Raw genomic sequence first — 16,205 nt, 5'->3', positions numbered from 1 at the left:
TACATATGAATTCATATGCTTGTCCATTGGGAAAGAATTCTGGGTATCTTAATAGCGTAAAGTTTAAATACATTTTTTTCAGTGACTTAAGAATTAGGGCGAGCCCTGAGGAATCATCAAGTGGATTCGAGACTTGAAACTCACGGTATAAAGCAGTCTGAAGAAGTATGTAATTTGACCAGGTCCCTCAGTCGACTTGTAAGGACAGTAAAATATGCACCGGCTTTGCTGGGAAAAGATACACTATCCACTGTCCAAATGAGCTCCCAGGGGGAACAGGACAATAGTTGACCCAGGTGCGCTGTTTTCCTGGCTCTTGTTCGGAATGGAAGCCCTGTCCCCGTGCAACCCCACAAAACCTGTTCTCTCCTTCTGTCCCTTTCACCCAGTAGCCAACAATGTGCTTCTTGGGCACGCAGAGTCTCATGTGAAAAGGGCCTGAGACAGGGAAAGGAGCTACTTACTGATCCCTATATACAGAGCTGCAAAGTGAGTATTATTAACCCCACTTTACAGATGAGAAGACTGAGGCTCAAAGTAGTAAAGTAACTGGCCCAAGAACAGAAAAAGTTGTGTTTGGCTCTAAATCCAGCCATTTCTACTATGTTATAGTAGAATGGCTGATTCTTTCCCCATATAAACCTTAGTTTATATGTACCACTTTCTTAGGTACTTCCATATTGTTTACTTCATATTTCCATTACATCATCTATCAAAATATATCATAAAGATTTGTTTAGATGACTTCTCCCCTACAAGTTTCTGAATAATTGGAGGTCGGGGACCATGCCTCTACTCAGTTCAGTATCCTCGGAGTCTAGAACAGGTGCCAGGCATATGCTTGAACAAATTAATAAGACTCTGTATCACATGCATGCACACAGGCATGCACGCATGCCAAACGACTAAGCTACGTAAATCAGATGTACCAGTAATGCCTACGTGGGAAAACTAGACTGAATTGGACGCGAGCATTTTTCATTCAACTGGTAATCACTGCTATATATAAAGGTCATTTTAGGATCAAGTTGCCCATTCAGAAGTGAGTGAACAGTACAAGCCAGCGAAATCTAGACATATTGATGCGCTAATTGTGGTCCTCAGCAAGTCCCAGGTTACTCTGAAATGACCCTTTTCAAATAGGAGCTTATTGACCGGATTGACCCCAAACCTTAATTTCTAACTCATTGTGCATGTCCTATGGAGACAAATCTGCATTCGGGGGTACCTACCAACCAGAGTTGGACAGAAATTTAAAAAATAAAAATCAGTAAAACCTCTAACTTAAAAAAAAATAAAAGATGGGAGGTTTGCTATGCAGTGTTATATTGGTGGCAATTGTTAACATCCCCTTGTTTACCTGTGGTCCCCGTATGTTTTTAAAATTGACATCAGAAGCATGGATCCTAATAAACTGAGTATGATATAATTCATCTCTTCAAAAACATATCCATCTTTGGTGCACAGAGCTTAACTTGTTGGCTGTCTATCCTGGACAGGCATCTCCCAGTTATCCCCGGTGTTACTATGGAGCCAGTTACAGAGAGTTTAAGGCTTACAAAGGAAAGAAGAAAGGATGTTCTTCACTGGGGAGGAGCATTCTCAGTTGCATGGTGGGAGGATGTGCGTTTCTCTCTTGGTGAGACTCATACACGAGGCATGCCTCCTACATTCAGATTAGAAAAGCTACTGATCCTGACCTTGCTATTTCTTTTCTTTTAAACGAATTAAAAAATTGTATTTACTTAGAAGCATTCAGAATGTCAACAAAACAGCTTCACGCCCCCCTTTTCCCCATCCAACCTTTCGAGTTGCCATTGTCAATTTGATCTCACATAGATAATTCTTTAAGAGACCACAATGCTCAAAGCAGAGATACTTTACTAATTAAAATAAGCTATTTTTTCATTCATAGAAGACTTCAGTGGATAGTTTTGGTTTAAGGTGTAAAGTTTAAAGATATCTCAGGGAATAGTTTTGGGGATTCGTCCAGCCTCAATGGCTCCAGAAAGTCTCTAAACTGAAACACTAAACCCACTGCCATCAAAGTATTCCAACTCATAGCGATCCTATAGGCCAGAGTAGAACTGCCTCATAGGGTTATCCAAGGCTGCAAATCTTTATGGAAGCAGACTGCCAACTTTCTCCCATAGAGCAGCTGTGGGTTTGAACCGCTGACCTTTTGGTTAGTAGCTGAGTGCTTAACCACTGTGCCACCAGGGCTCCCTGTAGAAAGTCTCTACCAGACTTTAAAAATATCTTAAAGATCTTTTCTGCTCATTGAAAAACAAAAAAAGGTAGAATAATGAATAAGATCTTTCCTATGAGCGTGAGAGTCAGAGACAGAAAGCTTCAGAAATGTCTCTGTCATCCTCTACCTGATAACCAAAAGCAATTCTTTTATATAATGATAGCATCTCCCCACTCATTTAAATGCAGTTGTGTTCAGTCACTATGAACCATGATGACTTACTAATCTATAGCGTTTGCAAAACCAGAACACACCATCGGAAGGATCACAGGATAGAAGCTTAGATGTTTGGAATCATTTCTAAGATGGATATTTTAAGGGGGGTGGGCAGGGAAAGTAACAACTGGCAGCAAGGATTTGTGTTTGAGTACACAATGTGGGTCAGGAAAACAGCGCAAAATTTCAAAAACATCCTGTAAGGTGTAGCAAGTGCAATGAACAATCACGAAAGACAAGTGAAGAGGCCTCACACAATACAAGAGGCATGTACTTACCTACTTCACGGACAAAACCAAAATAACAATACATAGGTTATAAGCGATTAGGGGCTAAGTGACTAATGAAAAGTATATAATAAGGAATGCAACCCTTATTCACTGGGGGGAGGGAAGAAGGGAGTATCAGAAAATAGTAAATTCAATTATCTGAATGATAAATGAGTTTTCCTTGAAATTTTCCTTACAAAAATGTAAACTTGGATTATAATATAGGAGAAAATCTTATGCATAATATTCCTTAGCCTCATTGCTTTAATAAAAATAGAGTTTGAGCATTCTCTCTCCATATGTTTAAGGAACAAAAAGAAAACGAAAACAGGACTTTCAAGCCTCTCTTCAAAACTAGAGGCTAAGCTATAGGAGCACGGTGGCTACTCTGACAGGGCAGAGAGCTGGCTCCTGTCCTTCCTTCAACAGAGGCCTAGGTTTCAATTATACCCACCCAGTGCCTAACATTTCATTTAGAAAAATTAATCAAAAAATTTCCTCTTGGGGCTAATCATGTTTTAGAAACGCTTACAAATAAACAATTTTAGTAGCTACTGTGCTGTTTTTTAACTGCACATTATATTTTATGCCTGTGCTTTCAAAATAATAGAAACTAACTTTATGACGTGAATAGAAAACAATTAAAATGATAAATAAGTTGGTAAGAATATATAGTGCCATGTGTAAACAAGCATCGGAAGAATATGATGAACAACAGGACCTTTCTTCTATCCCGTCTTTTTTCCTTTAAACAATTTGCTAGAAAATACAAAGCTAAATTTAATTTTTAAAAGTCAGTGGTAGGGACTGAGTGGAACGTGGATTTTCTGGGAAAATGTTCCTATGGAAAGAGTTGGCTCAGACAACAAAAAGAGTTAGACGTTTCACGGACACTGAGCTACTAAGGCTCAGCTGCTCTGTATCAGGCTGACCCATGGCGATAGTAAATGTGATTTCCATCCATTTCTTAAGACAAGAGTTTTCCTTAAAATTAATTTGACTTAGAATTCTGAAAATGTGCTATTCAAAACTGTTTTCCCCTAGAAATCTGCTAAAAAATATAAACACCAATGCCCACTGTTTTTGCTCCTTTGTCTAGCTCACAAGTATATACTGTGGCAAAATCTTTGAAAATGTATGTCATATTTTTCAAAATAATCTGAAGCTTTGACTCTGCCATTAGATCATTTTTATTTATTTTTCTCTTACATTGATCTCATGAAACAGTGAAATCACAGAAAATCGTATGCTGTATTTCTTTATCAATAAGTCTTGTAAGTATACTTTTGTTTTTAAGTTGAGATGTTAAGCTGCTAATGTATAAGAAAAAATCAAATGGCAGTATTCGCATGACTGATGACAATACCATACAATACCTGCAGGTGGAATTTATTAACTTCTAGGTCTTCAGTTCTGACGTGAAAGTGTGTATGTCTCATGACAAATTCTTAAACCATTTCTACCTTTTGCATTTAAAAAAAAAGAATCTAACCATTTTCAGCACAATCTGTACTCCTCCAGTTCTGCAAAAAACCTGGACTCATCTATGAAACTCTCTGAAAAAGGAAGATGTTAAACAAAACTAATAGCAAGAGCTTCCATTTTCTTAAGGTGAAATAGTGTTCCACAGGTTAAAGAGAGAACATAAAAATACAGGGTTTATTTTTCATTCTAAAAAATTATTTGTAACTCCATGTTTGGTGTTCATGTAAATACAACTTTGTATGTATATGTAGCCAATTAGGATGCGCACACACACACACACACAGCTATTGTTAGTTGCCATCGAATAGATTCTAACTCATGGTACCCTGTGTGTGAGGTGTAGAACTGCTCCATAGGGTTTTCAAGGCTGTGATCTTTGGAAGCAGATTAACAAGCCTGCCTTCTGAGGTGCCTCTGGGTGGGTTCCAACTGCCAAACTTTCAAGCTAGTAGTTGAGCGCTTAACTGTTTGCCCCACTCAGGATTCACTCTCTATGCATCCATCCATCCGTCCATCCATTCATCCATCCATCCATCCATCCATCCACACACACACGCACAGGCCTTATTTAAATGGAATTCTAATTAAATGTCCTCGGGAAATGAAAACTCACATCAGTGTTTTTTTTTCTTTCTTGAAACAGTCAACAAAATAAACTGATTTATTATGAGAACAGCTGTCTCTTTCAATTTTGGTTAAAGAAAATGATTAAGAGTCACTATATGCATTTCCAAGGAGCCTTGGTGGTGCAGTGGTTAAAGCGCTTGGCTGCTCATCAAAAGGCAGTTTGAATCCACCAGCTTCTCCTCAGGAGAAAGATGTGGCAGTCTCGGAAACCTTCTGGGGCAGTTCTACTCTAGTTCCTACAGGGTCGCTATGAGTCAGAACTGACTCAATGGCAATGGGTTTATGTGCATTTCCATGACATCTACCAAGCAGAAGGAATAATGAAGTCTAAAGAAGACACCAGTTACTGAATGGATTCCCAAAACCCACCAAACAAAAATAACTTTTTCAGGTACCTCCCATTTCACCAACTGAAACACTGAAAGGTAAGTGTATACCAAGACAAAGACAGGGCCATTTAATATTAAAATGCCATGGGAGCAAGACACAGAAGAGGAATGTGCAGTTTGAAACAGCTTGTTTTACACAAAACACCGTGTTCTCATCAGCTTCTCTCTATTGTTCTCAAGCAACTGAAAAGAAACACCTTTTGCAACAGGAAACATAGGCATTTTCTTAGGTTCAGAAGTGCGTTTCTGAAATACGTTCCTGTTTAACTTTTATAAAGTTACAGGGCCTCAGACACTGACAAACGAACTTCATTACATTCACGGCTCAACATATTTTCTGTGACAACCTGCTTTCACTTGAGGAATGGTATCTGCATACGAAGATAAAAACGAGAATCAAGATTCCTATCTTGTCTCTGGTTTCTGTTACATTAGTTCATAAAAGTCTACAGAATTTTACATCTGGAAGGAAATTAGGCACTTTTAAGATGAGGAAACAGAAACCTAGAGACCGAGAAAAAGCTGGGATTACAAGGGCTCGCGACCTGTTCAGGGATAGACTGGGCTGCCTTCCCTCTTCATGGTGTTATGGCAGCATAAAATACCACAGACTCTGAAATCAGGCAGGACGCATGTTCAAATGCAGGCTCAGTCACCGATTTGCAGTTGGATCTTAGGCTAGAGAGTTAAGCTCTGTGAAACAGTTTCTTCATCTATAAAATGGGAATAATAATTTCTACCCCTGCAATACTGTTGTGAAGCTCAGAATACCTAAGATAGGTACTCAGTAAAGGACAGTTAATTTTATAGTTATGAATTTGAAGACTTCTCTGCTTTTCCTAAAAAAATACGAATAATATAACGTTAAAAACAAATCCCTTATTTGCTACTTTTAAGGAACAAGTTAAAGTTTTCAGGTAACTGAATGTCAATCCTGATTTTCCCAACATTTTAAGTATAACACTACTATTATAAGCCAAGCATACTAATCTGTTCTACAATAATGTTTAATCCATTTGGTCATCAATTCAATCAAACACATAATCAATATGCTATTCTCTGCCCCACTGAATTGTACAGACTGGATTAATGATCTCTTTTATTATATGTAAACAAGACCAAACGCACCTGCTCTTTCTTCCCCATGCAATTCTATCATAGATATATTTGACAAAAATAATATTTGTAAAGCATATAGCACTTAAGTGCTTTATGAATATTAATTCATTTAACTCTCACAAGTTCTTCAGGAGTTTCAGTAACTAACCCCACTTTACCCAGAGTCACTCAGTAAGTGGTAGATGTGGGATTTGAACCTTGTGTAGTCTGACGCCAAAGATGTTCTTAACCATTACTCTATACTGCCTCTCAACATTTTAAATTATTGCATTAGTAAACCAGGATGTCTGGTCAGAACTGGACAAGCTGACTGGGAATGTGAGACAAATTACTAATTACAGACAATGTGAATACAGAGGCTAGCCCTGCTCATTTCAGAAATCAACTATAAATGAACTAAAATATCCTAATTTAATAAAAATGTACTTTACTGTCATGGATTGAATTGTGTCCCCCCAAAATATCTGTCAACTTGTCTAGGTCATGATTCCCAGTATTGTATGACTGTCTACCTTTTGTCATCTGATGTGATTTCCTTAGTGTTGTATATTCTATCACTATGATGTAATAAGATGGATTAGTGGCAGTTATATTGATGAGGTCTACAAGATTAGATAGTGTCACAAGCCAATCTCTTTTGAGATATAAAAGAGAGAAGTAAGCAGAGAGACAAGGGGACCTCATACCACCAAGAAAGCAGTGCTGGGAGCAGAGGGTGTCCTTTGGATCTGAGGTTCCTGTGCTGAGATGCTACCAGACCAAGGAAAGACTGATGCATCACAAGGACCTTCCTCCAGAGCAGACAGAGAGAGAAAGCCTTCCCCTGGAGCTAATGCCCTGAATCTGGATTTCTAGCCTACTGGACTGTGAGAGAATAAACTTCCGTTTGCTGAAGCCATACACTTGTGGTATTTCTGTTAGAGCAGCACTAGATGACTAAGACATTTACTGAATGTAAAAACTCAAGGTGTGAGGCAATATTTTATTTGGCTGTTCTGAGTTTATATTTCCATGTAGTGACATCATTTACTCTCCTATGTTTCTGGTTATTTTTGCTCAGTTTCTTCTGCAGAGACCTCTTCCTTTACCTGTTGCTTAAATGTTTACCAAGATGTTGACTTTGACTTCTCACCTGCATATGCTTCCCTTGGTTCTTGTGGGTTCCACTACAACTTACAAGGGAAAGATTCCCAAGTGTCTACCTCAGTCTCTCTCCTAAGCACCAGAGAGGGATATAGGACATTTCCAATGGGCAGTCGCGAAGCAACTGCAACAGGCCTAGACCTTTATTCACCATTTGTTGTTGTTGTTGCTGTTAACTGCTGTCGATTTGGCTCCCAACTCATGTCCATCATCACCTAAATGAGCCATGTCCCTCTTCCTGTTTTGCTATCTGGGGAAGAAAGGCAACTCCATTTACCCAGGTACCAAGTCATAAATCTCTCCAGTTGGAGAGATTTCTTGGACTCTTTCCTATCTGTTATTCTCTACCTGCCCCCATCAATACCAGAATGTGAGTCCTGCATTCCAAATCTCTATCCAGTATCCTCTCAGTTGTGGTCTATCTTTCTTTATAGGTTCTTACCACTTTTCACCAAAACCAACTTCTAACGGTTTTGTATCCTTGTCTTTTGTCCTACTCCCTCCAATTTACTGTCCACACTGTATTCAAGGGAAATCCTTCCGAAAGACAATCTGATCATGCCACTCCTGAGGTTAACATCTTTCAGTGGCTTCCAGTTTCTTTTAGGATAAAATCTAACTCATTATTTCATCACTTAGGGCCTGGGTGATCAGGTCCCCGCTGATTTCAGCTTCATCTCTTGCTTTGCCCCTAGAGGCAACCCAGTCTTCAGTCATATGGGAATGTTGGCCATTCCCTGCTAGTGTGTGCCTCTGTGATATTCCCTCTGGATGCTCCTGATATTCCCTCGTCCTGGAATTTCTTTTCCTCCCAAGTACTATTTGTTCTTTTAGATTTAGTCTCAGCATTTCTTCCCTTGGGTACTTTCTTGGTATCCCCCAAATTGAGTTAAACAGTCATATAGCTCCTGGGCATGCCTGTATTAAACCTCTCATCATATCCCACTATAATTGAAGGATCCTTTGTCTGTCTGCCCCAATACTAGTATAGTCTTAAGCTTTCTTCATCACTGCATCCCCAGAGCCTAACATAGTGCTGCATGTTAATAAATATTTGTTGACTAAATGAATGAAATCACTTTAACTCAAATACTCAATATTCATTTTAAAATATAACATAGGAGAATCAACCCAAGAGTAGTTTATTTTGTAAGAAAAAGAGAGTCTATTACCTTCATACTAACCATTCTATGATTTTCTCCAAGGAATCAGAACACGTATGTTTGAGACTAAAAATAAATCTGGGAGTTTTCTTTTAAAACTAGCGTCACTTAAAGGTCTAGTCTGAAGGCAAATATCTCACTTTAAACCTTTAAAATTAGTAGCATGATAATGTGACTGAGCTTTTGTTGCTGAAATGAGTATTATTTTAACCTTTGAAACAATATATTTACTTTATAATTCTTTTTATTCTTAGTTATGAAGATTTTTTGTTGAATTATTTTAAGCATTATAAACATTCTTTTTATATATTTTGTAATAGTCAATATGGAGCCCTGGTGGCACAGTGGTTAAGAGCTATGGCTACTAACCAAAAGGTCGGCAGTTCGAATACACCAGCCACTCCTTGGAAACCCTATGGGGCAGTTCTACTCTGTCCTATAGGGTCACTATAAGTTGGACTCTACTTGATGGCAATGGGTAATGGTGAATATATTTTCTCCAAAAAATCAGCTCATTATCTTTAATAATTCCATTAAAACCACAAATTTTATATTAGTAGCAGTTAATTTTATATTTAGGATAGGCTGACTAACAATCCCAAATCTAGTTATTTTTAGGTAGAACATAATAATGTTCTGTTCTACCTAAGAATAACTATTATCACCCCTTACAACACAGCTTTGGTGGGTGTATAGTTAAAATAAAGCCCAAAGCACAACATAGTTCATAAAGACAATGTTCTGCATCCTACTTTGGTGAGTAGTGGCTGGGATCTTAAAAGCATGTGAGCAGCCATCTAAGATATAACTGTTGGTCTCTTCCCGTCTGGAGCAAAGGAGAATGAAGAAAACCAAAGACTCAAGGGAGCAGTTAGTCCAAAGGACTAATGGACCACATGAACCACAGCCTACACGACCCCGAGACCAGAAGAACTAGATGATACATGGCTACCACTACCGACTGCTCTGACTGGGATGGCAACAGAGGGTCCTGGACAGAACGGGAGAAAAATGAAGAACAAAAAATTAAAATCACCAAAAAGACGAGACTTATTGGTCTGACAGAGAGTAGAGGAACCCCTGAGACTATGACTGGTAAGTCACCCTTCTGACCTGGAACTGAAGCCATTCCCAGAGACCACCTTTTGTCAAACAAGAGACAGGCCCATAAAATAAACAATAACACCTGACAGGAATGTGCTCCTTAGAACAATCAATTATATGAGATCAAAAGGACATCACTTGCTCAACAGTGAAGATGAGAAAGCAGGAAGGGGTCGAAAATCAGGAGGAAAGGAAACAGGGAACTCAGGGCAGAAATGGGGAGAGTGCTGACCCACTGTGGGGAAGGCAACCAATGTCATGGCACACTTTATGTATCGACTATTGAATGGGAAACTAATTTGCTGTGCAAACTTTCACCTAATGCACAATAAAAAATTAACAAAATAAAGCCAAAAGCAAAGGAAGGAAAATGGGGAGCATAGTCATTTTTAACTTTCAGTATACACTGATGATTTATGTGCTAACACAAATAGAATTAAGAAACAAACCTCATTTGGTAATTCATTTATTTAACTGAGGTAATAATTGGTAGTGCTTTGCAAGTCTTTTTTTAAATATCTGAAAAAAGATTAATTTATTTTTTAAATAAATTAAATAAGGTAAAACTTCTAAACTTAAATATAATCAGCTATGTATCGGATGGGAAACCCTGGTGGCATACTGATTAAAGGTTCAGCTGCTAACCAAAAGGTCAGCAGTTCAAATCTACCAGGTGCTCCTTAGAAATCCTATGGAGCAGCTCTACTCTGTCCTACAGGGTTTCTATTAGTTGGAATCGACTTAACAGCAACGGGTTTTGGTTTTTTTGGTTATGTATAGGATGGAGCCCTGGCGGTGCAGTGGTTAAGATCTCGGCTGCTAACCAAAAGGTCAGCAGTTTGAATCCACCAGCCGCTCCTTGGAAATCCTATGGAGCAGTTCTACTCTGTCCTATAGGGTTGCTAAGAGAATCGACTCGATGGCAATGGGTTTGGTTTTGGTAGTGTAGGATGGGTACCTATGTTTCAAAAGAAAAACCAAGACCAGTTGCTGTTGAGTTGATTCCAACTCACAGTGACTCCATGTGTGTCAGAGTAGAACTGTACTTCATATGGTTTTCAATGGCTGAATTTTCAGAAGTAGATCACCAGGCCTTTCTTCTAAGGTTTCCCAAACTTCCAAAACTCTCTAAGATAGGTTAAAATAACACACCGCTTCCCCATTAAAAAAATGAGTACAACACTTTATCATAGCATCTTGGAACCAATCTAGATCTTTCCACTTCTTTTTTGGCAGCAGTACTAAAATGTGCTTTTTCATGTAGATCATTGATGCTTAAGGCACTGCCTGGTCAGAATCCATCACCTCCTCAGTGCTGCATGGCTTTCCTACCATGCTCTACATTGTGGGGATTTGTGGAGGGGGCTGCTTCCCTCACCAGATTCAGAACTTCTTGCTGTCCTCGCTTTATATCGCCCCAATTCACTCTCAGAAAGCTGTACACTGAGGACGCACTCAAAAACTAATTGTTTCCTAAATTTTAGTTTGTTGTTGTTATTGAGACTGTACAGAGCAAAACATACACCAATTCAACAGTTTCCCTACATGTACAATTTAGTGACATTGATTATATTCTTTGAGTTGTGCGATCATTCTCACCCTCTTTTTCTGAGTTGTTCCTCCCTCATTAACATAAACTCACTGCCTCCGAAGTTTCCAATCTAATCTTTAGAGTTGCTATTGTCAAAAATACTAATTATTCATGCTTCTGGCTCATGTTTTCACACTGACTTTCTAACAAAGAAAAATTTCAGTAGATTGGGGAGAAAGCCCTGGTGATGCAGTGGTTAAGGCACGCAACTGCTAACCAAAAGGTCAGCAGTTGGAAACCACCAGTGGCTTCAAGGGAGAAAGATATGACAGTCTGCTTTCATAGAGATTTACAGCCTTGGAAACCCTATGGGTTGCTATGAGTCGGCATTCACCAGACAGCAGTGGGTTTTCTGGGGGGGAGAAAGCCCAGTTTAAATTAATGAAAAGCCTTAAAAATAGATCATTTAAAGCAGCTTGCTATCCTATTACTATCAAAGTACTTTAGAAACCAACCCTAAAACAGGTGGGCACTGCCGGAGGGACCACATAGCCATGCAGCTGTAGTGAATCGAGGAGACTGGCAGGTTATTCACAAACTTGAGACCAGGGGTGATGTGATAATGACAGCCCAGGCTTTGGAGAAATCAGAGTTTGAACCCCATTTCCAATGCTTTTCCACTACATGATCCTGGATGAATGCTCTAATCTCGCTACTTGATTTAAATATGTAATTAAAATATGTAAAGCAGTAGCAGAGCTGAGCACAGTGCTGAGACATTTCAGGTCCTCCGTAAATATAGCTCTCTCTTGCCTATGATCTCTTTTAATAGCATTCCTTCTTCATAGCCACACAGGCTAGAAATTAGGGCAATCTTTAAAAAGTTTTGCCCTCACCTACCCTCATGTCCAATCAGATGCCAAGTTCAGTGGTCTCTATTACATCAGTATTTCTGACATACTCTTCCTTTCTGACCATCACAATGCTGCAATGTGGAAGTGTATAAAGTATTCTAAAAGGAGACCTGGTGGCACAATGGTTAAGTGCTCAGCCACGAACCAAAAGGTTGTGGTTCGGACCCACACAGTAGCTCTGAGGGAGACAGACCTGACAATTGGCTCCTGTAAAGATTACAGCCAAGAAAACACTATGGGGTAGTGCTACTCTGTTACATGGGGTTTTATGAGTTGGAATAGATTAGATGGCACCCAACAACACCACCACCAAGTGTTCCAAGTCATGGAGGATGAAATCTCTACCTGCCTAGGGAAGAGGGGTGGTCCAAGACCTTAACAGACAAGGAGACAATCGAGGTAAGTTTGGGAAAATAAACAGGAGTTCATTAACTCAAGGAAGAATTGATGCATTTGAGTTATGGCGTTGGAGAAGAATACTGAATATACCATGGACTGCCATAAGAATGAACAAATCTGTCTTGGAAGAAAGAAATACTGCCAGAATGTTCTTTAAAGCAAGGATGGCTAGACTTCGTCTTACGTACTTTGGACATGTTATCAGGGGGGACCAGTCCCTGGAGAAGGACATCATGCTTGGTAAAGTAGAGGGTCAGTGAAAAAGAGGAAGACCCTCAATGAGATGGACTGACACAGTACCTGCAACAATGGGCTCAAACATAGTAACAATCGTGAGGATGGCGCAGGACTGCGCAGCATTTCGTTCTGCGGTACATAGGGTCACTGTGAGTTGGAGTCGACTCGACGGCACCTAACACCACCACCACCAACATGCTTTATTAAATATTTTAAATACGTTCATTAAAAGAATGTTTATGCTATCATTTCATCAAAACGATGGCAAAAAGGGGCTTATCAAACAACAGTTAACTTTACCCCTGGTGGTGCAATGGTTAAGCACGTGGCTGCTAACTAAAAGGTTGGCAGTTTGAACCCACCCAGTGGCTCTGCAGGATAAATACCTTGAGGTCTGCTTCCATAAAGATTATAGCCTAGAAAACCCTATGGGGCAGTCCCACTCTGTCACATGGGGTCGCTATGAGTCAAAATTGACTCAATGGCACTTAACAACAACAACTACCCCAAATTTCCTGAATTATATAAATTTTAAATTAGTAGAGTCTGAAGTAAAGAGATTATAAAATTATAGTTCATTTTAATGTGTGTACTAAATCATCCAAACTCTCTTGCTTTGAACTTACTGCTCACAATAATAACATATATCTATATCTGTATCTACACCTTTAGACACACCATTTCAACTGAACAAATAATTATTGAGTCCCTATTACGTGTTAGTCACTGTATGTACTGGGGATCTGAAGATGAGTGATACCCCCTATGGTAATTATGCAATGACTTGCTATGTTTATGTTCAAAGTTAAAAAAGAAACAAAAGACTTGAGCTTCTGGTGATAGGGAACCCAAGGTTGAGTAAGGATAGTGTTGACGTGTCGTGAGGTTGTTAACCATTGTCATAGGGCAACATGTGTACTAACTGTTAAATGAGAAACTATTTTGTTCTGTAAGCCTTCATCTAAAGTGAGAATAGCAGCACAACTGGAAGAGCATAGTCGATGTTACTGAACTGTGCATGTAGAAATTTTTGAAATGGTGTATCTTTGGGTATGTATATTTTCACCAAAACAAAAACAAAAACAAAAAACGTTGAGAAGGGAGAGGGTTGACATGTTGTGGGGTTGTTAACCAATGTCATAACACAATATGTGTACTACTGTTTCATGAGAAACTATTTGTTCTGTAAGCCTTCACTTGAAGTACAATAAAAAAAATAAAATAAAATAAAGCAAAAAAACTTGAGCGTCACAGAAGTTAAGTAGCTTGTCTAAGTTCACCCAAACAGTCAGAGGGTAAAAACAGGTTCAGACCTTTGTCTCCTGACTTCAAATTTAGTGCTATTTCTATTACATTTTCCTGTTTCTCAGCAGTAACTAATACGTCTTATATTTGGAAACTGTTTGGCTAAAGCTTACCAGCAATTTTCTGGGAGAGGATTTTCTCCTGAAAGCTGTCAGTTTGCTTTTAAATTACTAAGAATCTTGCATCACTAAGCCCGAAGCTTTATCTAACAACTAATCTAGACAGTGGATCTGAAAGGGAGCTTTACATGCAAGGAGTTACTTAATTAGCGAATATAGATGTGAAAGTAGGAACAGTAGTGCCTCATTTATCTGAAGGTCAGATCTAGCAATCTTAAGCACCTGTGAATATGAAAGAAAACTCAAATGTCACCAAGATGCACAGCTGTCAGAACACTCATGATTTTACTTTGCAGGAAGACATTAAACCACTTCAGAATCTCATTCATTAAAGTAAAATGTCAAATCAGAAGTGAGAAATACAGGAACAGCAGTGAGAAGTGCTGAGGCAAGAGGAAGACTGAAAAAGCATGGGATCTGCATTTTCAGTTTTTGTGTATATTTCAAATATATAGTCATCTAATATTAATTACAGCACAATTACATTTAAAGGCCTCATTCATGAAGGAAAGGGTTAAATAATGCATAGTTCTCTCACTTGATAAAGGTAGGACAGGGCATATTTTGGAAACTTTTTTCTATCAAAAGTGGTTCATTTTTTTAAAAAGCACACAATGGGTTTATGTGCAAAATTCAGATATGAATTAGTTTTGGCAAAGCCAGATAGATAAAAAATGTGACTGCCTTAAGTTTACTAATTTTCTCGATCTACAGGTGTATGAATTAAAATGAATAATAGACAAGATTGTCTAAATGAGCTTCACAGAATCCTTAGAGGGCAGGTTATCAATTTGGAATACAGAATATTTCCAGATTCATTTGGAACCAAATATTTTTATATGTTGCAATAACTTTTTTGAAAAATCTGGTTTTAAATTCATCTTGCCTTTTTCTTCTTTATTAAATTGTAATATTCTGCAGAACTGATAATCATATTCCAGTTTTAAGTCATGTAGTACATACTACTAGAAGATTGTAGTTTTATCTGTTCTACACGCTCTTCTTAGACATAACATCTAGTTCTAGTGCACCATCTAGCGGCTGTAGGAATTACTGATGGCCGAGTGTTAGAAATTACTATGGCATACAGTTTTAAAACCATTAAGAATTCCAAACACCAATACTGAATTCATAAAACTATTTTATTCTAAAATTAAAATTTAAATCATTTAATAAGCAAAAGAATTCTTAAAATGAATTGAGGGAAATTCATAGCTAGGTATAACACAGATTTAAATAACTATATTAATTTAAATATTCATTTGATCACACACTTTAGACCAGTGAACGTGAACAATGTAACTACTGACAATAATGTACATACGATTGCTGACATATATTTTTTCCTCCTTTTCAATGAAGAGTCTAAACAGATTTATCATCAAGACAAAACAAAAACAAAACAAACCCGTTGCCGTTGAGCTGATTTCAACTCAGTGACCCTATAAATATCATAGTCAGGAATTAATTAAGTCACTTAAAAATATTTGGTCAAATATTTATGTTATTATCTAAACTGCACATTCGTAAAAATACATTTGATTATTTTAAATTTTAAAAAAGCACTCTTCAGCATTGTTTTTTACTTTAAATTCCTAGATATTATCTAGAAAATGTTCTTCTTTCACATTCCTACAAATATGTGTAATTTACTGTATAAGCCCTAAATAAACATAAGACTTATAAAGTACTAAAAAAGCACAAAGAGATCAAGTAGTAAATGGCAAAATTAATGTGACTTTCTCAAAGAAAGTTTCTCAGTGCTACTTGCTCATAACCCATAGCGTGCATGGTTCTCATAAGTCATCGGTTATAATCCCAAACTCCACATGAACTATTCTTGGTCACACACAAATAGCTTACTCAATATGCCTGAAACAAAGGTAAGACTAAGAAGATATTCATTAAAAGCAATGCAAGCCAACTTGAATCCC

General features: G+C 38.1%; 1 protein-coding gene across 7 annotated transcripts in view; it reads right to left on the bottom strand.

Annotated features, from left to right (window-relative positions):
* Nucleotides 1-16,205, bottom strand: part of KLF12 (KLF transcription factor 12) — a 527,148-nt gene that overhangs the window by 9,134 nt on the left and 501,809 nt on the right. The gene's annotated exons all lie outside the window — the stretch shown is intronic.

This window comes from Trichechus manatus, unplaced genomic scaffold (assembly GCF_000243295.1).
Source record: "Trichechus manatus latirostris isolate Lorelei unplaced genomic scaffold, TriManLat1.0 scaffold00013, whole genome shotgun sequence".
NCBI lineage: Eukaryota > Metazoa > Chordata > Mammalia > Sirenia > Trichechidae > Trichechus > Trichechus manatus.
This window is presented reverse-complemented; position numbering and strand designations above follow the sequence as displayed.